General features: G+C 47.4%; 1 long non-coding RNA gene across 1 annotated transcript; it reads right to left on the bottom strand.

Annotated features, from left to right (window-relative positions):
* Window positions 1-11,999: 11,999 nt before the first annotated feature.
* Window positions 12,000-14,786, bottom strand: LOC120973317 (uncharacterized). Its single transcript, XR_012202453.1, has 2 exons — window positions 14,685-14,786; window positions 12,000-13,493 (listed from the first exon to the last, which is right to left on the bottom strand). It is a non-coding gene; the product is annotated as an uncharacterized lncRNA (long non-coding RNA).
* Between the last annotated feature and the right edge of the window lie 11,191 nt (window positions 14,787-25,977).

Here is a 25,977-nt window from a genome sequence, read left to right on the forward strand (position 1 = left end):
GTTCCATTCAAAGAAGCTTCATCAACCAGCTCAAGCCCTTCAAACAATCCCTCTCTCCTGGCCATTCTCGGTCTGGGGGCTCGACATACTGGGTCCTTTCCCCCGTGCTGTCGGGGGCTTTGAGCACTTGTACGTTGCAATCGACAAGTTAACAAAGTGGCCAAAGGTGGAACCAGTGAGGAAGGTGAAAGCACAGTCAGCCGTCAAGTTCTTCAAGGGACTAGTCCGCCGTTTTGGTGTGCCAAACAGAGTCATCACCGACAACGGCACGCAGTTCACAAGCCACACCTTCATGCAGTACATTCAAGACCTCGGCAGCAAGGTCCGTTTTGCTTCGATGGCACACCCCCGGAGCAACGGCCAGGCAGAGAGGGCGAATGCTGAAGTGTTGCGAGGCCTGAGAACGAAGACCTTTGACAGGCTGCACAAGAGCAAAAGGCGCTAGATTGATGAGTTGCCGGCGGTTCTTTAGTCGATCAGGACGACGCCAAATCGAGCCACCGGTCAGACACCCTTTGCCCTAGTATATGGGGCGGAGGCAGTTCTCCCCACGGAACTCATATACGGGTCACCCCGAGTGCTCGCTTATGATGAGCTTGAGCAAGAGCAGTTGCGGCAAGATGACGTGACGCACCTTGAGGAAGATCGTCTTCGGGCGGCTGTGAGAGCAGCACGCTACCAGCAAGACTTGCGCCGCTACCATAGCCGCAAGGTTCATGCCCGAAGCTTTGAGGAAGGCGACCTTGTTCTTCGGCGCGTTCAGTCGGCCAAGAATTCCAACAAGTTGACGCCAAAGTGGGAAGGCCCTTATCGGGTAATACGAGTCACCAGGCCTGGCACAGTCCGCCTGGAGACCAAAGATGTTGTTCCAGTGAGCAACTCCTGGAACATCGAGCATCTTCGCAAGTTTTACCCAGAAGGCGCGGCTTGCCGGCCCCCCGACAATCCACCTTTTGTACGAGCCTTGCCGGCAAGGCATGTAACCCTTTGTACAAAGCCAGGCGCAGACCCTGAGCACAAATAAACGAAGCGCTAGCGCCCTAAGTTATAGCATGCATGCTAGGTCGAGTCTCTTCCTTGGTTAGGGTTGATAGTGCTTAGCGGGGACTAATCCCTAGCCTAGAGGTCGAGTGCGCGTCTCTCTGTTCTTGTCTACCCTCCTTTGGTTCACAGGGCACATGGGCACTTCTGCTGAGCTACTTGGAAGAAAGGGAACGGACCGGCGTCCCAACCCCGACAAACCAGAGGTGCCGGGGGGCTGCAAGTACAAGGATCCAACCGCGGCAAGACAAGGTTGCCGGGGGCTGCAGATCCAAATAAGTCTTTCATCCTCTGTCATGCATTTCGGTACAGAACTGGGACATGTGAAACCTCGTTTTATCTCCAGGCTACCGTGCTCCCCATTTTCCTATACCTAAGGATTGTCTCCTAGGTCCGGATTTGGTTGTAGCCGCAGCGGCAAGGAGATAGAATGAGGGGCCTAAGCCCACTTCATCCCTGCCTCCGCCAAGGGCGCGAGAATGGTCAAGCGAAGTGAGGGGGACGGCAAGGCCTGTTGCCGGGCGAAAAACGTTTATCTTAAATAATAACAAGGATTTGCTCCTTGTCGCGGGGTCCACCCACGAACGAAAAACCCGGCAAACATCCCCTTTTCATTAAAATCATCCCACACAGGTACAGTTCATATGGAATGAAAAACATGAGCAAGGGGATTACAAGTTCTAAATTTAACAAAGGCCCGAAGGATTACAAACTAAAAAAGAGATGAGATGCCCGTAATCCCTTTCTTGTCCCTCTCCTCGGGAGGCAGGTCAAGAAGGCGAAAGGGCAAAAGGGGCGCCTAGGCGAGCTACGAGCAGCAGAAAGCAACAAGAGAACACCTCGGTGGTTACCCAAGGGTGGGCCGGTGATGACGGTGCCGGGAAAGGAGCTGGAAGACGAGGCAGCAGGTCACCGGACACGCGACGAAGGCGTCGGTGTCCGCGTACTCTGAGTTGACGGCCTTACTGCCCGCCCTCTTCCTCTTCCGCAGGCTCCCGACGCCAGCCGAACAAGGAGACGACCCCGAGAAGTTCAAGGAGCTGGCCCCTCCCCGGCAAAGCTCCGTCGGAGGAGCGGCCAGGTGCAGATGCTGCTGCTGCCACACCCGCCCAGGCGCGGGGCGTCCGACGCCTCATCGGACTCGTCCCCGTCATCTGCCCCGCTGTCCTCCTCGTCACTTTCGCTCAAGGAAGAGCTTCCATCGTCGGATTCTCCGTCGGAGGAGCTCTCCACGCAGCACTTCAGGCGAGTTCCAAAATCTCCGAAGACCTTGACGGGGAGCAACCCGTCCTCCATTAATTTGAAGTAGAGGACGAGCCCCGCCGTCAGGCTGTGGATGCGAGCAAACGTCTTGCCTTCACGGCGGAGGTACATGACCTGAGGAGCCGGGAAGTCGACGTCAACCCGCGTACCCTCATTCCCGCAGCCCCTCATGTGCAACCTGAGGGTCTGGGGCGGGTCACGCTCCCTCTCCCGAGCTAACGGGACGGGAAGACGAAGACGGCAACGCGGAGGCCGGCGCATCCTGATGAAGAACTCGTGGGGCTGGTCTCCAACGTGGCCCTCCGTTGGGAAAGGCATCATTGGCGGGGCGAGGCCGGCGCGCCGCCCCGTCCTCCTCTTCCCCGAGCACCACGACCTCTGCCACGGCTTCGCCCACGGCCTCGCCCCCTCCCCCTTCCCCTCGCGGCCGGCTCCCCCACTGCGGGCTCAGGAGGAGGAGGGACGCGCTGTCGAGCGGCGACCCTCACCGCCACCGTCGAGGGACTGGGGTTCCCCTTCTCCATGGCGGATGAGAGGAAGAAGCAGAAGCAGGAGGAGATAGAAGATAGAAGAATGCGGGATGCCATCCCCCCTTCCCTCTCCTTATAAAGGGGCGGGGTCGGGGCTCGGCCGCCCCGCTCGGCCAATCCAGCCACCAGAGACGCAGGGAATCAAGACCGACCCGCTGCCCTAACCAGCGACGGCCTGGTTTCCCGTCTCCACCGCTTGCCACCCCAAGCGCATGGAGGACGCGTGGCGGACGTGCAGAACCGAGGGGATGGGTGAAGCGACCTCTCCCCACCGCGTGATCGTGGGGTGTGGACGCCTTGAAGACCGCGACCCGGCCCCATTGAGTAAATGGGCCGTGCCTTTATGCCTCTCCCTCTTCATGGGGAAGGCATGGGCCGCCCCTGTATCGCGATGTGACGCATGCCTGCGGAAACCGCCCGACGCATGCCACCCACATCATGTACGCACCCCTCCATGTCGTGCAATCAACACAGGTCATGGGGAAGCGCAGAAGATGGAAAATTACCGCGGTAAACACCGCCCCTCCTGCCCGCGCACCGTTTTGGCCCTGGCCCAACAACGTGCCGCGCTCATGTGTGGCCCAGGCCCGGGGGCTCCTGTCGGTGTACAAAAGAAGGGGCGCACCTTTGTACCCCTTTACCTGTGCACGGACAGTCGGAGCCGCGCCCACGGCCACACCAAACAGAACAGGGGAGGTGAACCGAGGTAAAACCGAAGCCCAAGACGGCCAGAGCAACGCCAAGGCCAAGAACACAAAGAAGCAGAGAGGCGAAGCAAGTTCCCCCGGCAAGACCCTTCCCGGGGGCAGCCTCAGCGGCCCCGGCAAGACCCTCGAGCCCACGGGTTCCAACTCAACCAACCATGTTGGAACTAGGGCTCGGGAGGCACCTCCATGGTGGCATGCAGATCTTTGTAAAGACCAAGGAATACTCAAGGTCAGATGAGGATTATAAGACAACGGTCCTCGGCAAGATCCTTGCCGAGGAGAGCCACAAGACCCCCAGCAAGATCCTTGCCGGGGACGAGAGCGCGCCACGGCAAGACCCTTGCTGGGCCACCCGACAAGGCCCTCACCGAGGACGCCAGCAGGGCCACCTCCAGGCCCGCACCAGCCAAGTCTCCACCGCCGTTCGCATGCAGCTGCCAGCTCAACCAGCTAGGCTGGCACCTGCATGGCAACATGCAGTTCCTAGACCAGATCAGCAAGCTCATGCGTGGCGACATGCAGATCTTCGAGAGGATCCTACCGCCGCGCCACCTCAACTGCTTGCCTGCCTACATAGCGCCGCATGCAGCGCTGGCCAGGGCGCGTGTCGAAGCGAGGAGGAGCTGCGACGGACGGGACGGGCCTCGTTCCCGTCCCCAATAAAGCAAGGGGACACCTAAGGGATGCATTAAATGCGTCTTGTCCTGTAATACGATCGATAAGCTTGTAGCACTATACGCCTTTCCACCTCTTGTGTGCCACTGTGAGAGCCCCTTTAGACTATAAAAGGAGGCCCATGGCGTACCGGAGAAGGATTTGGCTCTCTGGAACGGCTCAGCCACCATAGCTAGTTGGAGGGCTCAAGAACACTCAATACACCCACTAAAGCAGGACTAGGGTTTTACGCATCCTCGCGGCCCGAACCTGGTTAAACGATCCTTGTGCTGATTACTAATCCTGCTCTTCTTGCAACCCTGCGCCCCGGCAACCGTAGCAGGGATTCTTGTGATCCCATAGGTGTCGTTTCTCACCGACATAGGGTTGGTTTCGGACCCCTCCTCCAAGGGCCACGAAATCCCCCCCCCCTTCCTCCATATATACACCCCTTAGGGCGTCGTTTAGACTTTGGGTTTTGTTTAGATTAAAGTTCGCCATAGCTGCAACTTCGCGTACTTTGTTTGTGTTCAACGACCAGAGAAAGGCGTCACAGAACCCCACCTTGATCAATAAAGCTTTCCTCTTATATTTGCAATATCCAGATTGCAATCTTAGTTTCTTGCTTGTTCTTCGTTTGCCTGCAGGAAATAGACCTTCATGGTCAGGTTGATCGTGCCCAGGCGTGATCAATAACCTCTCGGAGTTGGTTTAGCGATTGCTAAGGAGCGACGTCCTCGCACGTTCGTAGCCAGATCGTCAAAGTCGACTTCCTCCAAAATGATAGCCACCTCTCATCGAAAGACGGGACACCTTTGCCTCTATCAATTTATATATAGCTTGTCGCCAATACATTGATGATATTTTACTCATATCTTGCTTTCATGCTTGTGATATGTCGTGTGCATTATTCATGACCATTATTTGCACACATGACATGCTTGCCATGCTTCCTTCTAGTACGTTGCATCTTCGCACTACTAGCTTGCTTGAGTTGATCACTATGATTGCTTGCTTTGTCGCTTCACCCATGTTCCATTCTTACTTGCTTTCTTGGGTTGATGACACATATGTTCATGCCTCTCACATGATATATCTTGATCATTGTCTCTCGTGTCCATTAGTTGCCTCTCTCATATCTACTTGTAGCGAGTGCAACCATACTATGCTTATTGATCTTGGAGACTTGGACATATTACTTGTGATGCATGCTAGTTTGATTGAGCTTCTTGTCTTTGGTTGTAGTCGCATCATATGCTTTCATACCATGCCACATCTTGTCCTTTCTTATGATAAGCATGATGAAAACACTTGTTGGGTATCTCACCAACGGAGGATAGGTTTTGCATTTCCGCTAACCTCATTTGTTTTTCCAAGTGTTTGTCATATTCTTTCATTTTGAGGAATTCACAAGGCGGTACCATCGCGAGACATGTTGGTTATCTGATGGCGTACATGATGTGCGACACCAACATTTTCGACATTCTCATAAAGGTGAACTCCTTCCATTTGAGCCATCCTCAAATATGCATATGGGATGGGTCATTCTTTCATCGTTGTCTCCTTCTTCTTGTCTACATGATACATCTATTGGATGGAGGACCGACATTGGAGATAGACCCTATGGACGTTCAAGTTGAGGAGTGCTCGCACTTAGTGGATGCAGCTACTTTGGAAGCACCACCGGACCACTACTTCCACCACGACATTGAGCCATGGTAAAACACCAACCATAACAAATTTGCATCTTATGCATGGATTGACTCACATTATGATTGCCTTGTTGCATCTTGTATTTCTATATCATCCATGATATATGAGCGTATGCACTTCCTTAGCAAAACTGTTGTGATCTTTCTTGATGGCATATTCTTACATCATGATCATATTGCCTACAATCAATTGCATGATAACTTATTCATATTGAGCATCCATTGCCATATTCATGCTATTGATAAACCGTCTCACTATGACATCATTTTGCACCGTGGTTGCATTGATCAGATTCACAACACATTTGTGTGCACAATGAATACTTTTGCTCCCATGAACGCTTTGCGTATCATTCTATATCATCTTGATAAGCTTCATGCGCTTTGCCACGAACAATCTTGTCGCACGGACTCATTCTTACATGATGGACACCTTGTGTGCGCTAACCATTGTATTTACAAGTGTCGTTTGTGTTTGCCCTTTTTGCATGTGTACCACTCCGGAGACACCTTGGAGTACTTGGATTGCGCCATGTCTTCCACTTTCTCCAACTACAAGTCCGTCCACGACAACCGTTTCCATGGTGATGAGATTTTCCATCCGAGGTCGGATCTTTCCCAAGGGAGGGGAGATGATGCGGAGCATCCTACGATCATCCCCATGTACACTACGACCTCTCCCCAAGCCTCAAGTGCCCACATGTTGAGACCTCAAGCATACGCCATTGGACACAAGGTGAACTCGCTCCTTTCCGGATCTTCCCTTTCCACATGTAAGACATGGATGCTACTTCAAGAACGGACCTTGTGCATACTCAGTTACACCCGAGTAGACCAAGGAGAGCCAAAGGACCAAGGCCAAGTGTGCGCAGGAGCGAAGGAAGGAGAAGGAAGAAGAGCCAGCTGCTACAGCGGCCGACATCCGGCCCCAGCCCGGACAGCCAACCCGACCCTCGGAAATCCGGCCCCTTCCTATCCAGAGAGCTCCGGAAGCGATCCCGACAGCCCGGACATCCGGCCCCATGCCCGGACAACCGTCCTCTTCGCCCGGACATTCGGCCCCACCAATCCAGAGAGCACAGGAATCGGGCAACTCCAGCCCGGACATCCGGCTCTTCATGAGCCGCCGGACATCCGGCCCCCAGCCCAGACATCCAGCGCCTGTCTGCGCATAGTGAACAGGCCAAGGGCCCATGTATCCCCCCTCTCACTTACCCCTTTGTGGGCTAACACTGTATATAGACCCGCTACTCCTCCTAGTTAGGGTTAGCATTGTGATAGCTCATATGTGAGATAGAGCTTCGCTCATCCATTTGGATCTACTCCACCGAGAGAGACCGAGGCCCCTCTTCGGAGAAGTTCCACGTTGGATTCAAGACCTCCTCACGGAGAAGACCCCCTTCAAGACCTCCTCACGGACAAGAACTGGTTACCTTATATATCGTCCTTTGTTGGATTTGGATCGTGTGTCTCTCTTTGTGTTACGAGGATCTAGCACATGTGTGATTGTTCTTGTTGGTTTGAGTGATTTTCTCGTGCTTTCCTTCGTGTTTCCCCTCGTGTTCTTCGTGTTCCTCGTTGGGATCCCCTCCTTTCGTGAAAGATCGGCCTACACCGGGTTAGCCCCGTACCATAGAGCAATGCACCATCCTTCCATTTTCAAACCGGAAAGACTACAGGTTCAGTCAGGACAGAAGGAGGAGGCTCTTTGTTGCAATGAAACCCAAGAATTCATGCTTTACATGGTCTATCGCCCGCCCCGCTACCACCCTCACTTTTTCACCAGCAGATGCATTATTCTTAAATGATAAAGTACATAACATCTCTTCCTCATTATGTTTATGCACACAAAAAATTAAGGGCATCCCGGATGGTGCAATATGGCTCGTCGGCGCGGTCAACTTACCCTGAAAGTTGAATTCATGAGCTCCATCACCCGCCAAAATGATCACAACTAAACGTGGTACGCGTCCATCACCCTCTTCGTCGGCGTCGACAACATTTCGGGGGCCGGATCCAAGTTCAAAAACCGAGTTTCAGATGATTTTATCTTTGACGTGTACTCTCTGAGCCTTCTGTGGGCTCACCCACGAACAGATATATGGACTATAAAATATAGAGCAATGCACCGTCCTTCCATTTTCAAACCGGAAAGACTACAGGCTCAGTCAGGACAGAAGGAGGAGGCTCTTCGTTGCATCAAAACCCAAGAATTCATACTTTACATGGTCTATCGCCCGCCCCGCTACCACCCTCACTTTTTCACTAGCAGATGCATTATTCTTAACTTTTAAAGTATATAATATCTCTTCCTCATTATCTAAGCACACAAAAAATAATAGGGCATCCCGAATGGTGCAAGATGGCTCATCGGCGTGATCAACTAACCTTGAAAGGTAAATTCACGGGCCGTTCCCCGATGTTGTATCCACAAAAGGACCACAGTTTGGCCATACGAACTTCATTTGAGCTCCATCACCCACCAAAACGATCACAACTAAACGTGGTACGCGTCCATCACCATATTCGTGGGCGTTGACAACATTTCGGGGGCCGGATCCAGGTTGAAAAATCGAGTTTCAGATGATTTTATCTTTGGCGTGTACTCTACCACCCTTCTGTGAGCTCCCCATGAACAGATATATGGACAATAACATATAGAGCAATGCACCGTCCTTCCATTTTCAAATCGGAAAGACTACAAGTTCAGTCAGGATAGCAGGAGGAGGATCTTCGTTGCATCGAAACCCAAGAATTGATGCTTTACTTGGTCTATCGCCCGCCCCACTCCCTCCCTCACTTTTTCACCAGCAGATGCATTATTCTTAAATGATAAAGTACATAATAGCTCTTCCTCATTATGTTTATGCACACAAAAAATTATAGGGCATCCCAGATGGTGCAAGATGGCTCGTCAGAGCGATCAACTTACCCTCAAAGTTGAATACACGGGTCGTCCCCCGATGTTGTATCCTCAAAAGGACCACAATTTGGCCATACAAACTCCTTCAGCTCCATCACCCGCCAAAACAATCACAACTAAACATGGTACGCGTCCATCACACTCTTCGTCGGCGCCGACAACATTTCGGGGGCCGGATCCAGGTTGAAAAATTGAGTTTCAGATGATTTTATCTTTGATGTGTACTCTACCACCCTTCTGTGAGCTCACCCACGGACAGACATATGGACAATAACATATATATTAGTGCACCATCCTTCCATTTTCAGACTGGGAATACTACAGGTTCAGTCAGGACAAAAGGAGGAGGCTCTTTTTTGCACTGAAACCCAAGAATTCATGTTTTACATGGTCTATCGCCCGCCCCACTACCAACCTCACTTTTTCACCAGCAGATGTATTATTCTGAAATTGTAAAGTACATAACAGTTCCTCCTCATTATATTTATGCACACGAAAAATAATAGGGCATCCCAAATGGTGCAAGATGGCTCGTTGGCGCGATCAACTTACCCTAAAAGTTGAATTCACGGGCCACAAAAGGATCACAATTTGGCCATACAAACTCCATTTGAGCTCCATCACCCGCCAAAACGATCACAACTAGACGTGGTTTGCGCAAACACCCTCCTCGTCAGCGTCGACAACATTTCAGGGGCCAGATCCAGGATGAAAAACCTAGTTTCGGATTATTTTATCTTTGATGTGTACTCTAACACCCTTTTGTGAGCTCACCCACGGACAGATAAATGGACAATAACATATAGAGCAATGCACCATCCTTCTATTTTCAAACCGGAAAGACTACATCTTTAGTCAGGACAGAAGGACGAGGCTCTTTGTTGCATCGAAACCCAAAAATTCATGTTCTACATGATCTATCACCCGCCCCGCTACCACCCTCACTTTTTCACCAGCAGATGCATTATTCATAAATGATAAAGTACATAACATTCCTTCTGCATTATGTTTGTGCACACGATAAATTATAGGGCATACTGGATGGTGCAGGATGGCTCGTCGGCGCGATCAACTTGCCGTGAAAGTTGAATTCACGGGTCGTTCCCCATGTTGTATCCACAAAAGGACCATAATTTGGCCATACGAACTTCATTTGAGCTCCATCACCCGCCAAAACGATCACAACTAAACATGGTACGCGTCCATCACCCTCTTCGTCGGCGTCAACAACATTTCGGGCACCGGATCCAGGTAGAAATACCGAGTTTTGGATGATTTTATCTTTGACGTGTACTCTACCACCCTTTTGTGAGCTCACCCACGGACAGATATATGGACAATAACATATAGATCAGTGCTCCATCCTTCCATTTCCAGACCGGAAAGACTCCAGGTTCAGTCAGGACTGAAGTACGAGGCTCTTAGTTGCATCGAAACCCAAGAATTCATGCTTTACATGGTCTATCGCCCGCCCCGCTACCACCCTCACTTTTTCACTAGCAGATGCTCTATTCTTAAATTAGAAAGTACATAACAGCTCTTCCTCATTATGTTTATGCACACGAAAAATTATAGGGCAACCCGGATGGTGCAAGATGGCTCGTCGGCGCAGTCAACTGACCCAGAAAGTTGAATTCACAGGCCGACCCCTGATGTTGTATCCACAAAGGACCATAATTTGGCTATACGAACTCCATTTGAGTACATCACCGGCCAAAACGATCACAACTAAACGTGGTATGTGTCATCACCCTCTTCATCGGCGTCGACAACATTTCGGGGGCCGGATCCAGGTTGAAAAACCGAGTTTCGGATGATTTTATCGTTGACGTGTACTCTACCACCCTTCTGTGAGCTCACCCACGGACAGATATATGAACAAAAACATATAGAGCAATGCACTATCCTTCCATTTTAAAACCGGAAAGCTAAAGGTTCACTCAGGATAGAAGGAGGAAGCTCTTCGTTGCATTGAAACCCAAGAATTCATGCCTTACATGGTCTATCGCTTGCCCCGCTACCACCCTCACTTTTTCACCAGCAGACGCATTATTCTCAAATGATAAAGTAAATAACAGCTCTTCCTCATTATGTTTATGCACAGGAAAAATTATAGGGCATCCCGGATGGTGCAAGATGGCTCGTCGGCGCGATCAACTTACTAATGAGGACATCAATACCATTGTTACACCCCACAGCCCCTGCTGCTATACATACTGGACCAATTACTAGAGATCGCGCACGCCAATTGATGCGCTTAATACTTTCTGGAAAATACTTTGTATAGAATGCCTCCTTGAACAATACCCATGTCAGTGGGGTACCCTCCGGGTAAGACTTCTTATGAGCGTCCCACCGTTCGAAAGTGCTTGATTTTAGCATGTAGACTACATAAATGACACTCTCTTCATTGGTGCAGCCCATAGCCTCAAATGCTTTCTCCATAGCAGTGATCCAGTCTTCCGCTTCAAGCGGATTAGCAGTCCCGGAGAATGAGGGCGGCTTGAGTTTTTGAAATTCCCCAATTCCACTCCGGTGGCTATCATTTTTACGACGCGCTCCAGAATATCCATTTGACGTTGTTGAGTCTCTTGCTGTCTACCCAAAAATGTTAGTGAGCAGATTGGCCAGCACACTCTTGTTCACCAAGTTCTTGGACCATTAATCCGGCGTTGGTATTGCCCGAATTATTTCCATCACGACTCGTACCGTTGCTGCCATTATCAGTCATCTCCGATGATGAACTTATCAAATTAGCCAAGTTATCAATGGGAAAAATTAGTCATAGAACACATAGTAGTTTTGTTAAGAGGTAGCAAGACATGCACCGTAGTATAGACAAGTACTAATAAAGGTCAAGATAAAACAGTACATGCCCACTAGGGGAGAATGGTGTAGGCCACGTCCTATCATACACTCATCACTCCTAGCTTACACATGCATGCATAGTACGTGTTGCTCGCCAATAGTACAGGGTGTACTAGTACTATACTGATTCGTTCATCCCAACGCTGGGCAACACCAAATTTTCTTTTTTTCCAGAAAGCTCAAACTCTTAGCACTCATCAAGACACTTCAACAGAACTATACACACATACTACTACTATCGAAAAGAACAAATTAGTCACGAGATGTTCTTGTGAAAAGATAGTAATCGGCAAAACAAACATCAACAGAAAGACACTTCTTCTTTAGCTTCACCAGGATCCAACTTCAGTTCTTAAAGAGAACCATATAAGCTAAACAGCAACATAGCAGCATGCTTAGACCATCCCAACACAGAGAACTTAGTCCTTACATTACAAGCATAGCATAACACCATAACTAGAGGCTCCCTCAAACCCAAAGGACAACTAGTGTCATCCTCCACCTCACGCCATGTCTATCTTGCAGCCCCAAAATCCTGAACCACCCACACTCATACCCTGCAAGATTTTATTCTAAGGATACTAGATACTATAGAAAGGACCCCAACGGTACTGCTATGGTGCTGATACCCATCCACTGCTCACACGCTGCCGCTGGAACTTCCGCCACCACCATGCTGCAGTGCAGCCACAGTGTCCCTCAGACAGTGAATGCGACGATAGAACCTATGAGTGAGGCGCTCCAGAAAGGCGACCTCACTCTCGCTGGAGCGGATAATGTTCATCAGCTCAGCACAAAGATGCTCGGCCTCCAGCAGCTTCTTGCGCAGATCCTCCACCTGATGCTGCAGGTACCCCAGGTGATAGTAGTTAATATCCCTAATTTCCACATTATGTTCCGCAACTACGGCGTGGATCACCATCAAGCAGGCTGCCTGCTCTGCCTCAGGGATAATGGCTCCCGCAGCCTCATAATACACGTGAGGAACCCTGTCCGCAGGACCAAGGTTAACCTGAACCCCCACAATGTACAATCCCTCAGGAGCCGGCCTCCAGCAGACAACTGGTTGAGCAAGCCCGAACAGCGCCACAAACTGCTCCAGAAAATGCTTGGTTGGGATGTCAACAAACTCCATGCATGGATTGGACAACACATCCATTACATTAGAAAACCAAAGAAACAGAACCAGCATAGCTACTACCCTATCCCATGACTACTCCATAGCCTTACTATACAACCTATTCTAGTACGTCCCTCACCACACTCAAACCAACCAGCACTACTTCCTTTACTAGGCCAGGGTTATCTCCTAATTAGTTTGCTCATGAACCCTCTTTATACCCTCACTAGCCCTGATTATCTGGTTTATACCTAGTTAATTAAATTATTATTGAGAAGTAGTTTAGTTTTTAAACCTGGCTCTGATACCACTAAAACTGTCACGACCCGAAGGTTCAGAAATACAAGTGACAGTCGCCGTGTCCTTATGAGTTTAAGAAACTCATAAGCAAACAAGGCATGAGTAGCATATTTCAGAACAACAGGGCACAAGTAATACTTTAGTTCCAGCTTGTTCTTTACATAGCAGCTTACACTCTTTAATAACCAAAGACAAGCTAGTGGACTAAATTGGTCTACCACGTGCATATGCACACGCACTGATAGCACTTCCTCTTTTTCCTCTCTGACTTTATTTAAGGATTAAACAAAGACTTCTAATTTAACACCCTGGCCTAGGCGTTGATTTATTCCATATGCTCCTCTAACTCCTCACCCTGCCCACTTGCCGCACACTCTGCGCATATCAGAAGGAAGAGCAGAAAAACAATAGTGAGTATGTTGGGACATACTCAGCAAGAATATAAGAATGCAAGCATTAGCAGGTTACAAATTAAATGTACATAAGGTAGAGATGCTTCAGCCTCCTGTTACCTTACAGGAGCAAGATGAAATTAAACAAGCGCAAACCTACAACAATAATCTCTGCAGAGACATACTAATAACCGTCGTAATCTCCACCAATGGTAATACCTCTCTCCGGGAATCACGACGCCCAGTCCCCTACTTGTGTGAGGCATCTTCCAGTACCGACTAAATTAGCCGCGTACCGTTATTTCAGGTGTCGACCGCCCCGGGCTTGATATACCACACTTACCATGATCACGACGGTGTACGTTCTTAAATTGTTCAAACATCATTGTTTGATCAATCCGTCAACCATACACGGATGGTTCTCACAGTCGTAATAATTACCAGCTCATCACTTATGTTCATGTGTAAAAACATTAATGCTAGTGACCAATTAATTTATTAACATATGTTAAACGTTCAGTTTAAGAGAGAAGACTGATATGCACAGTCTTGCCTTGCAGCGGTTCCTCCTCGGCTAATTTTGAGCTCCAACATAAGCATGTTACAAACGCCCATCAGCTTATTATTTCATGTGACTTGCAAGTGGCAACAGGGACATGAACAGCTATATGCAGTACCAGTACAGGGATGTAACAAATCTCTCTATAGTACTTGGCTATGCTAGAGTGAGACGTGCACAACCAACTTTAACCTTAGTACTGTTCCCAACTATTGGATTTGAGAAATACAACCACTTGCATGCATGGTAGCTAGCCAATGAAGATTATTTCTTTACACAGGAGATGTCCGCATGCATGGTTCCTGTAGTACTAGTTGCTTTCATGTTCTTCTACTAGCCAGTACTAGTTACGCTTCCTTAAATCGGCAAATAAACTTGCTAAGGAACAAAGTATTGACCAGAACAGATCTGATGCAACTCCTAGGAATATTAAGTTCTTTGATTTTGCATCTATCTCCTACCAGCGCTGAGCAAGAGCATCGTACCAGATGTAAGAAGAAAGAACAAGTAGCCTTTATGGAGAGAGATGCTAGCTACAGATATCCCAAAGAATCTGAGATAGCTTCATAGGACAAGACCATGGATAGAGCGTGGACTAAAGCTAGCAGGCCATACCTCCTGGTTCCCAAATCTCTCCTAGTCTTCTCCGATCGGTCACTGTCCTCCGATTGCTATCAACTAGGGTGGAGAATTTTCTGGGTGGGGCGAGATGCACTGTGTGGCCGGAAGCCTATTTATAGCGAGCGGAGTACACGGGGGAACGAGACACCTGTTGATCCTTACCGACTAAGGAGAAGCAACTGGATTAGATCAACCTCACCCTAGTCAAGTTACCCTGGTTACTACAGTGCCTATCCATTTGCTGCTGCCCTTGCCCCATTGCCCAGATATTTCTAGAAACTGGCAATGGAATACTTTGTACATATAATCTGCTGGATGTTTTGTATATGTATACATATATTATTTTTATCTTGTTGTTTGACAAATAATCACAACATAATTATCCATTTCAATTAATTATTGTCACATATTTATTTTAGGTTATTACAGGTGTAGCCACACAAGATTTCCAATGTTGAATATCATGGGTTGCTTGTTGACGTTGAGCTTGATCGCGAGTCGTTGTACTTGGCGCTCGATGGTTTGCGTTGTATCTTCATGCATCTTCTTGAGGTAGTTGACTCGGGCACTCGCGTCCATGTTGTTGCGGTCTTGTAGTGGTAGAGGAAGAATGTCCAATGGGGACAACGGGTTGAAACCGTAAACGACCTCAAAGGGGGACTTGCAGGTAGTTGAATGTCTTGCATGGTTGTAGGCGTACTCGGAGATAGGTAGGCACTCCTCCCACTCCTTGATGTTCTTCTTTATCAACACGTGTAGTAGAGTGGAGAGCGTACGGTTCGTCACCTCCGTTTGGCCGTCGGTTTGGGGATGGTATGCTGAAGAGAACAAGAGCTTGATTCCGATCTTGGCGCATAAGGTCTTCCAAAAGTAACTCAAGAACTTGACATCGCGGTCCGAGACAATCGTCTTTGGCACTCCATGTAGGCGCAAGATTTATCTACAAAAAAAAGTTTTGCAACATGTGAAGCATCGTCTATCTTGTTGCATGGTATGAAACGTGCCATTTTTTGAGAATCGGTCCACTACAACAAAGACGGAATCCTTTCCATTTCTAGCTCTAGGAAAACCAAGCACAAAATCCATGCTAATATCTTCCCATGGTTGGTATGGGATTGGGAGAGGCATGTAAAGGCCATGAGATTGAGCTTTAGACTTAGCTTTGCGACATGTAGAACATCGGTTGGTGAAACGTGAGACGTCGCGGAACATCTTGGGCCAAAAATAGTTCTTGGAGAGCGTAGCAAACATCTTGTCACGTCCAAAGTGTCCCATTAGTCCTCCTCCATGAAATTCTTGCAAAAGTAACCAACAAAGAGAAGAATCAGGGATGCAAAATTTGTTAGCTCTAAGATAATCATCTTTGATGTAATAGCGTTCCCAAGATGTATGCGTCAAAAATTTGGCATAAGGAATAGCAAAAGTAGGATCATGCGCATACAAGTCTTTTATGTGCTCAAAGCCAACGACATTTAATTCAAGTTTAGTAAAAAGCTTGCATATATGGGAAAGCACATCCGCCACAACATTTTATTTGCCTTTTATGTATTTGATGACATAAGGAAATGACTCTATAAATTCACTCCATTTAGCATGATGCTTGTTCAACTTAGTTTGACCCCTAAGATACTTAAGCGTTTCATGATCGGTATGAAATCATTCGAAACTCGGTTTTTCAACCTGGATCCGGCCCCCAAAATGTTGTCGACGCCGATGAAGAGGGTGACGGACGCGTACCATGTTTAGTTGTGATCGTTTTGGCGGGTGATGGAGCCCAAATGGAGTTGGTATGGCCAAATTGGGATCCTTTTGTGGATACAACATCAGGGGACGGCCCGTGAATTCACCTTTTAGGGTAAGTTGATCGCACCGGCGAGCCATCTTGCACCATTCCTGATGCCCTATTATTGTTCTTCTACATAAACACAATGAGGAAGAGCTGTTATGTAATTTATCATTTAAGAATAATGCATCTGCTGGTGAAAAGTGAGGGTGGTAGCGTGGCATGCGATAGCCTTGTAAAGCATGAATTCTTTGGTTTCGATGCAACAAAGAGCCTCCTTCTTCTGTCCTAACTGAACCTGTAGTCTTTCTGGTTTTAAAATGGATGGATGGTGCATTTCTCTATATGTTATTGTCCATATATCTGTCCGTGGGTGAGCTCACAAAAGGGTGGTAGAGTACAAGTCAAAGATAAAATCATCTGAAACTCAGTTTTTCAACCTGGATCCGGCCCCCGAAATGTTGTCGACACCGACAAAGAGGGTGATGGACGCGTCCCACGTTTAGTTGTGATCATTTTGGTGGGTGATGGAGCTCAAATAGAGTTTGTATGGCCAAATTGTGGTCCTTTTGTGGCGACAAGAATGGGGGGACGACCCGTGAATTCATCTTTCAGGGTAAGTTGATCGCGCCAACGAGCCGTCTTGCACCATTCGGGACGCCCTATAATTTTTCATTTGCATAAACATAATGAGGAAGAGCTGTTATGTACTTTATCATTTAAGAATAGGGTTTTTATCACTTTTGCCACTAGTTGTGCCACACTACTCACTTTTTCCACTGAAAGTTTTCACTACTCAAAAATGCCACTATTCCGTTAGAAACACACTCAAAAATGCCATTTTCTCACGTTACCGTCAGTCAAAGGCTCGTTGATTGCGCTAGATGACCGAAATGCCCCTTGTTCCATTACATATGGGCACATTTGTAGCGAGGAGGAAAAGAAAAGCAAGGAGGGGAGTGGGGGAGGAACCTCGTACCTTCAACCAGAGCAGCTAATACACGCGCGCGTAACAACCATGTTGGACGACACATCTATCTGTTAATTATGAAGATCTACTTCTTATAGTGCAATTGGGTTGACCAGACTAAGCTGACCGATTATACCTAATCCTATCCCAAAACTACTCGTATCTTTCCCTATCCACTAGCAGCCGCAGCCACAAACCGCCGCCGCCCGCCGAATTCCTCCATTCGGGTACGGCCGGTCGCCGGTGCGGCCTGCAGCTCCGACGCGCCTCCACTCACCGCAGCTCCGACGCCTCCCATCCCGCACCTCACTCGCCGCAGCTCCGACGCCTCCCTACCCGCACCTCCCTCCCCGCAGCTCCGACGCCTCTTCCGCCCCGCGCACCTCCACTCGCCGTAGGTCCGGCCTCCCTCCCGACCAGCATCGCCACATGACTCCCATCTGACTCATCAGTGCTGCCTCCGCCCATGATTGCTTGAACAGAGGTTGTTCCACGGCAATGGCGATGGACAATTGGGCCGAATCAAAGGCTTGCCTCGACCACCAGATGGCACTAAGTGTACAGGTCACAACCTCTGATATTCCATCAGGGTGAGTATGCTAATTATTAGGATGATGCGTGTGTGTTCATAGTAGCATGTAGCGGTCGAATTTGTTGTGTATAATTCATAGTGACTAACTGCACACAATTTGGTTATGTGTTCATGATGATTTAGGATGGTTGAGGAAACTGCTTGTATGCTGTCCGTTAGGATGGAAACAAGTCGTCTTAGTAGCGATGGCCGCAAGCGATATGTTGGCGGCTTTGATTATCCTCTGTTTGTCAAATCCAGTATCACATACAAAACATCGTTGTGCAAGTTGTGTGATACCTATCCCTGGGGGTGCCTTGATTCTGTGGAGTTGAAGTACTACGAGAGGGAACAGAATATATGGGTTGATGTTGCATGTGATGATGATGCAGCTTTGATGTTTGGAAAGCATCAAGATTCAAAGAAAATATCTATGCTAATTGTGGTTCTTCATAAATCCCCAACTCCCAGCACACCAAACCGCAATCCACCTACACAGCCTTCTTATATTGAGAGTCATCATAAAGGGAGTCAGGCAATTGAAGTTGATCTAGTCAACATACAGGGAGTCAGGCAGTCTACTAGTATTAATGATCCTAAGAGAGACATAATCGATGATGCTATTCGTGATGATGCTATACTCTCAAATAATGATGATGAGAGGGAGTATCCTGACTTAGTTAAGAATTCTACGAAAGAAGATGATTCAACAGATATAGAAGAGGAAGATAATCCTCCAGCATATGAATCCACTGACACTAAAGAGGAAGAAGATAATAGAGCCATGGGTTTAGTTGATGAGGAGGAAGACGAGGAGAGACCTATTGTAGTGTATAATAAGGAGGATCCATCATTTGTAGAAGGATCCATCATTTTTTGGATTGCAAGAATGCACTTTCTACTTTTGCACTTAAAAGTGAATTTGACTATACAGTCCAAAAGAGTGATCCTAATAGGCTGAGAGTTTGTTGTGCATATAAGAGGTGTAAGTGGAGGATACATGGCTCTTATATGAGGAACATCACAATATTTTAGGTATAACTTGGTAATATCTAATTGATTTGATTGTTGTGCACTTTCTTCTGTGCAATTGGAAGCAATACAATTTGATTTTGCTGTTTTTTTAAATGCAGATCAAGGTGTGTCCTTTCTCTCATACATGCCCAACTAAGCTGAGAAGTGAGAAGTTCAAGCCGGCTAAGAGTAGATGGGTTGCTGATGTTATCCTAGATTGGGTCAGAAAGAACCCAGACATTGGCCCTACTGCTCTTCAAGAGAAATCGAGGAGAAGTATCACTTCACGGTGCCGTACATGCGTGTATGTCGTGGTAAGGAGAAAGCAATGGATATGATTAGTGGAAAATGGAAAGATAGCTTTCATCTTCTCTATAGTTTCAAGGCTGAGGTGGAGAAGTGTTCTCCTGGTAGTGTAGTGGAAAGAGACAAAGAGACTGTAAAGTAGTCAATCAAAGGAAAAGTCAGGGAGAAGGAATGCTTTAGGAGAGTGTTCGTTTCATTCAAGGCATGTTGGCAAGGGTTTTTAGATGGGTGTCGACCATACTTGGCCGTGGATTCAACTCCACTAAACGGGAGATTCAAAGGGCAGCTAGCTTCTGCTTGTGCCATTGATGGCTGTAATTGGCTTTACCCGGTTGCCTACGGGGTGATAGAGATGAAATCATCAGATAGTTGGGCTTGGTTTCTTCAAAATCTATATAATCTTATTGGGCATCCTGAAGGACTAGTCATACACACCGATGCTTGCAAAGGTTTAGAGATAGCAGTAGAACAAGTGTGCCCTGGAGTGGAGCATAGGGAGTGTATGAGGCATCTTGCTGCAAATTTTGGAAAAAAATTCAAGGGCTAGGTCTATGATGATAATGTTTGGCCAGCAAGCTTGATTTACAGTTCTAGGAAGCACAATTGGCATATGAAGCAGATCTTTGCTAAGAAGAGTGTTCAAAATATATGGCTAAACACCACACAAAGATATGGTATAGAAGCAAGTTCAATGAAATCTGCAAGGTTGACTACGTCGATAATAACCTCGCAGAGTCATTTAATAGCAAAGTTAGGAAGATTAAGGCTCTTCTTATTGTTGACATGTTGGACAAGATTAGGCAGATGATAATGGAGAAGTTTGATTTGCGGATGAGGACAGCATTAGAAAAATGGCTTGGCCATCTCATAATACCAAGTGTGGTAAAGGCTCTACATGCCAAATCCAATGTTAAACGAACATCTTCTGCTCTTTCAACCGACTAATGTCAAGTTTGATTTGCGGATGAGGATAGAATTAGAAAAATGGCTTGGCCATCTCATAATACCAAGTGTGATAAAGGCACTACATGCCAAATCCAAAGGTAAACGAACATCTTCTGCTCTTTCAACCGACTAATGTCATAACAAACTAAATTAAATGTTTAATATTTGGTGTTCTTTTCAAGACTCAAGATGAAGGTAGTTCGACGCAGTGATGTTGAGGCAGAAATTACTATAGTCGACAAAGAAAATAGGGAGTGGAGGTACCCTGTTGACATAGCCAAGGAAACATGTAGCTGTAGGCAATGGCAAGTCAAGGGTTTGCCATGTATCCAGGCTCTATATTTCATTACTTCACTAAGAGGTCCGGTATCAGAAATTGAACCTTATGTACATGAGTTCTACTCCGTTGCAAAATTCAAGGCTGCGTATGCAGACAACATACCTGCAATGGTAGGCAAGCAACAATGGGACATTGTTGACCCTGTCTTCAAACTACAAGCTCTAGTGTTGAGGAGGCCAAAAGGGCGACCACGGAAGACTAGAATCAGATCTAGTACTGAAGGTGCTGGCCTTGGCCCTAGGAAAAGGAAGTGCAAGCATTGCGGAGGCTTCGGCCACATAGCGAGAATTTGCAAAAATCCAGTCGACCCAGCATTTGGAGAAGATGAGGCTGACCTACATGTTGGAGATGCCCCTTTGTGGCCGGAGAAGGCGACCCCGAGCCATCCGTGGTTGCAAGTTCTACAGGGTAACTCCAAAACATGTGCTTTCTATATGTCAACATCCATGGCTACATTGCTACATTCATGCATTTTCAACATTCTGTCCTATAATATGAGTCGTCAAAGACTAATTTTACTTTCCACTTCCTAAAGAATTTGATTACGTGTAAGCTATGACTATATTATGTACAAAATTGATGCTTTATATTTCCACTTTTTTGCAACATGACCAACTTCTATACAGCTAAAGGAAAAGCGTGAAGAAGAAAACAGAGAAGAAAACCAATAAAAGGAAGAACAAGCAAGATGAACATTCAACCAGAACTGAAGGTTCCACAAGTGGATCTCTTGCATCTCCCATGCATACCCGAGTTGGACACAAATCGCCAGACATCCCTGCCCAAAACACAAGAAGCAAATAGAGGCTGCACATGTGAACATTTATGTGATTGTGACCTTATAAGTTTGTGAACCTGGACCTGTTTATTTTGAACCTTATGTTGAGAATTTGGACCTTTTACTTCAAACTAGCAACTGGATGTTATTCGACCTTAATGTATGTTTGTGAACCTCAGACATTTTCTGTGCTGAAAATCCAGGAAGTGAACATTATGTTTGCTTGTGTGCCGAATGTGTTCAACCATATGTACATGCGTCATGCTAATTTTTTTAGAGAAATTTAGAGAACCATTTGTTGCTGCTCTTACGTGTACAACTCGAGTTTACTTGGTTTGTTAATAGCTATGCCTAGATGTCACGTAAGGATATGTAGCGTATCTCCATTCATTAGTCAACTAGTGACCTTTGGTGTAGTGGCTAGCTCGTGCGAGCGCCTCCCAGGAGGTCTGCGGTTCGAACCCCTCTATTGCCTATTTTTACATCCTAAAAATTATTTCCCTCCTAGGGGCATTTCGGTCATCTAGCACAGTCAACGAGGCTTTGACTGACGGTAACGTGAGAAAATGGCATTTTTGAGTGTATCTCTAACGGAATAGCGGCATTTTTTAGTACTAAAACATTTTAATGCATCTGCCAGTGGCAAAAGTGATAAAAAAACCCTTAAGAATAATGCATCTGCTGGTGAAAAAGTGACGTTGGTAGCGGGGCGGGCGATAGACCATGTAAAGCATGAATTCTTGGGTTTCGATGCAACGAAGAGCCTCCTCCTTCTGTCCTGACTGAACCTGTAGTATTTTCGGTTTGAAAATGGAAGGATGGTGCACTGATCTATATGTTATTGTCCATATATCTGTCCGTGGGTGAGCTCACACAAGGGTGGTAGAGTACACGTCAAAGATAAAATCATCTGAAACTTGTTTTTTCAACCTGGATCCGGCCCCCGAAATGTTGTCGACGCCGACGAAGAGGGTGATGGACGCATTCCACGTTTAGTTCTGATCGTTTTGGCGGGTGATGGAGCTCAAATGGAGTTCCTATGGCCAAATTGTGGTCCTTTTGTGGATACAACATCGGGGGACGGCCCGTGAATTCACCTTTCAGGGTAAGTTGATCGTGCCGACGAGCCATCTTGTACCATTCGGGATGCCCTATATTTTTCCATGTGCAAAAACATAATGAGGAAGAGCTGTTATGTACTTTATTAATTTAGAATAATGCATCTGCTGGTGAAAAGTGAGGGTGCTAGCGGGGCGGGCGATAGACCATGTAAAGCATGAATTCTTGGGCTTTGATGCAACGAAGAGCCTCCTCCTTCTTTCCTGACTGAACCTGTAGTCTTTCCAGTTTGAAAATTGAAGGATGGTTCATTGCTCTATATGTTATTGTCCATATATCTGTCCGTGCGTGAGCTCACACAAGGGTGGAGTACACGTCAAAGATAAAATCATCCGAAACTCGGTTTCTCAACCTTTATCCGGCTCCCGAAATGTTCTCGATGCCGAGGAAGAGGGTGATGGACGCGTACCATGTTTAGTTGTGATCGTTTTGGTGGGTAATGGAGCTCAAATGGAATTCATTTGGCCAAATTGTGTTCCTTTTGTGGATAAAACATTGGGGGACGGCCCGTGAATTCACCTTTCAGGGTCAGTTGATCGCGCCGACGAGCCATCTTGTACCATTCGTGATGCCCTGTTATTTGTCGGGTGCATAACATAAGGAGGAAGAACTGTTATGTACTTTATGATTAAAGAATAATGCATCTGCTGGTGAAAAAGTGAGGGTGGTAGCGGGGCGGGCGATAGACCATGTAAAGCATGAATTCTTGGGTTTCGATGCAACAAAGAGCCCCCTCCTTCTATCCAGACTGAACCTGTAGTCTTTCCGGTTTGAAAATGGAAGGATGGTGCATTGCTCTATCTGTTATTGACCATATATATGTTCGTGGGTGAGCTCACAGAAAGGTGGTAGAGTACACATCAATGACAAAATCATCTGAAACTCAATTTTTCAACCTGGATCCGGCCACCGAAATGTTGTCGACACCAACGAAGAGGGTGATGGACGCGTCCCATGTTTAGTTGTGATCATTTTGGCGGGTGATGGAGCTCAAATGGAGTTCGTATGGCCAAATTTATGTCCTTTTGTCGATACAAGAACGTGGGACGGCCCGTGATTCAACTTTCAGGGTAAGTGGATCGCGCCAACGAGCCATCTTGCACCATTCGGGATGCCCTATAATTTTTTGTTTGCATAAACATAATGAGGAAGTGCTGTTATGTACTTTACCATTTAAGAATAATGCATCTGCTGGTGAAAAAGTGAGGTTGGTAGCAGGGTGGGCGATAGACCATCTAAATCATGAATTCTTGGGTTTCGATGCAACGAAGAGCCTCCTCCTTCTGTCCTGACTGAACCTGTAGTCTTCCCTGTTTGAAAACGGAAGGATGGTGCATTGCTCTATATGTTATTGTCCATATATTTGTCCCTGGGTGAGCTCACAGAAGGGTGGTAGAATACACGTCAACGATAAAATCATCCAAAACTCGGTTTTTGATTAGGACATCACTAACAAAGTTACAACCACAACCCTAATGATACATATACAGCACCAATTACTGGAGCTCGTGCACGCCAATTAAATTACCAGGTACTTTCTTTTCTTGGTAATGTGACGCGGAGCATCCTACGATCATCCCCATGTAAACTACAACAATTCCCCAAGCCCCAAGTGCCCACATGTTGAGACCTCAAGCATACGCCACTGGACCTAAGGTACACCCAAGTAGACCATGGAGAGCCCAAGGACCAAGGCCAAGTGTGCGTGGGAGCGAAGGAAGGCGAGGGAAGAATAACCAGCTGCTACAGCGGCCGGGCATCCGGCCCGACCCTCGGAAATCTGGTCCCTTCCTATCCAGAGACCTCCGTAAGCGACCCCGACAGCCCGGACATCTGGCTCCTCCCGAAGCCCCGGACATCCGGCCCCACCAATCCAGAGAGCACAGGAATTGGGCAACTCCAGCCCGGACATCCGGCCAAAGGCCCAGACATTCTGCTCTTCGTGAGCCGTCGGAGATCCGGCCCCCAGCCCGGACATCCGGCGCCTGTCTGCGCACAGTGAACGGGCCAAGGGCCCATGTATCCCCCCTCTCACTTACCCCTTCGTGGGCTAACACTATATATAGACCCCCTTCTCCACCTAGTTAGGGTTAGCGTTGTGATAGCTCATATGTGAGATAGAGCTTCGCTCATCCATACGGATCTACTCCATCGAGAGAGACCGCGGCCCCTCTTCAGTGAAGATCCACGTTGGATTCAACACCTCCTCACGGGGAAGAGCCCCTTCAAGACCTCCTCACGGAGAAGAACCGGTTACCCAATGTATCGTCCTTTGTTGGATTTGAATCGTGTATCTCTCTTTGTGTTATGCGGATCTAGCACATGTGTGATTGTTCTTGTTAGTTTGTGTGATTCTCTCGTGTTTTCTCTCGTGTTCTTCGTGTTCCTCTTTGGGATCCGCTCCTTTTGTGAAAGATCAGCCTACACCGGGTTAGCCCCGTATCATATGGAATCAGAGCTTAGGTTTATCATGATTTTGGAGCCTCCCCTCTTTGTTTTCCAGCCTTGTTTTGTTGATTTTGTCCCTAATTCAAAAATTCCCCACGAAAATAGCCCCCAATTTTTTTGTGATTTGTTAGTGTGATGAATTTTTGTTGGATTTAATCCATGGATTTGCTTTGTTATGAGTGGATCTAGCTTTCCCCCATCTTTTCCCCACTTTCCATCCACGAAATCTCTGCAATTTTGCCCAGAAATCATCAATTTCCGCCACCAAAATCGAGTTCCTGGAGTTCATCCTCGGATTTGGAGCCCGGACATCCGGCCACTGGCCCGGAAATTTGCCCCCCCCGGACATCCGGCTCCTGGAGCGCAATTTCGCGCGCGGTTCTGGACATCAGGACCCGGAAATCCGGCCCAAACCCCCGGATGTCCGGCCCCTGGCATTTCAGCCTTCGATGTTTCACTGCTTTTACCATAACTAATTCATCATGAGTCCGATTTTGACGTTCTTTAGCTCGTTTTGAAGCTATTGACATCCCCCATAACACAAAAATACTACGAACACCATTTGAATCCATCAAATGTTTGGAACTTTGGCATCTTTGCCTAGGGCTTCCACCATAACTTCCGCAAAACCACCATAGCCTTCGGCAACCTCACCCATTTTGTTCCCCATTCCATTTGTGGTTGTTTGAGTTGTGATTCGAGTCTCCTAAGGTGTTTAGGCTACTTAGGGATGATTGCCTCTTCATCAACCACCACCATAACTTCCGCATAGGCTTACCCACCATACACTTCCGCCACCCCAACTTAACCCAATTTTGTTTGTGTTGTGAGTTGGGTCTCCTGAGGTGTTTCGGCTACTTAGGGACCGTGCTTCCAACTCCGACACCGTGTATAGTCCACCACCTTACCCCCCACTTCCGCATTTCCTACTCCCAAAACCCATCATTGCATTTCCGCAATCCAATTAAGCTTCCGCAACCACCAACGCTTTACCACTACCACCATTTGACATT

The sequence above is a fragment of the Aegilops tauschii genome, chromosome 2 (assembly GCF_002575655.3).
Source record: "Aegilops tauschii subsp. strangulata cultivar AL8/78 chromosome 2, Aet v6.0, whole genome shotgun sequence".
Lineage (NCBI taxonomy): Eukaryota > Viridiplantae > Streptophyta > Magnoliopsida > Poales > Poaceae > Aegilops > Aegilops tauschii.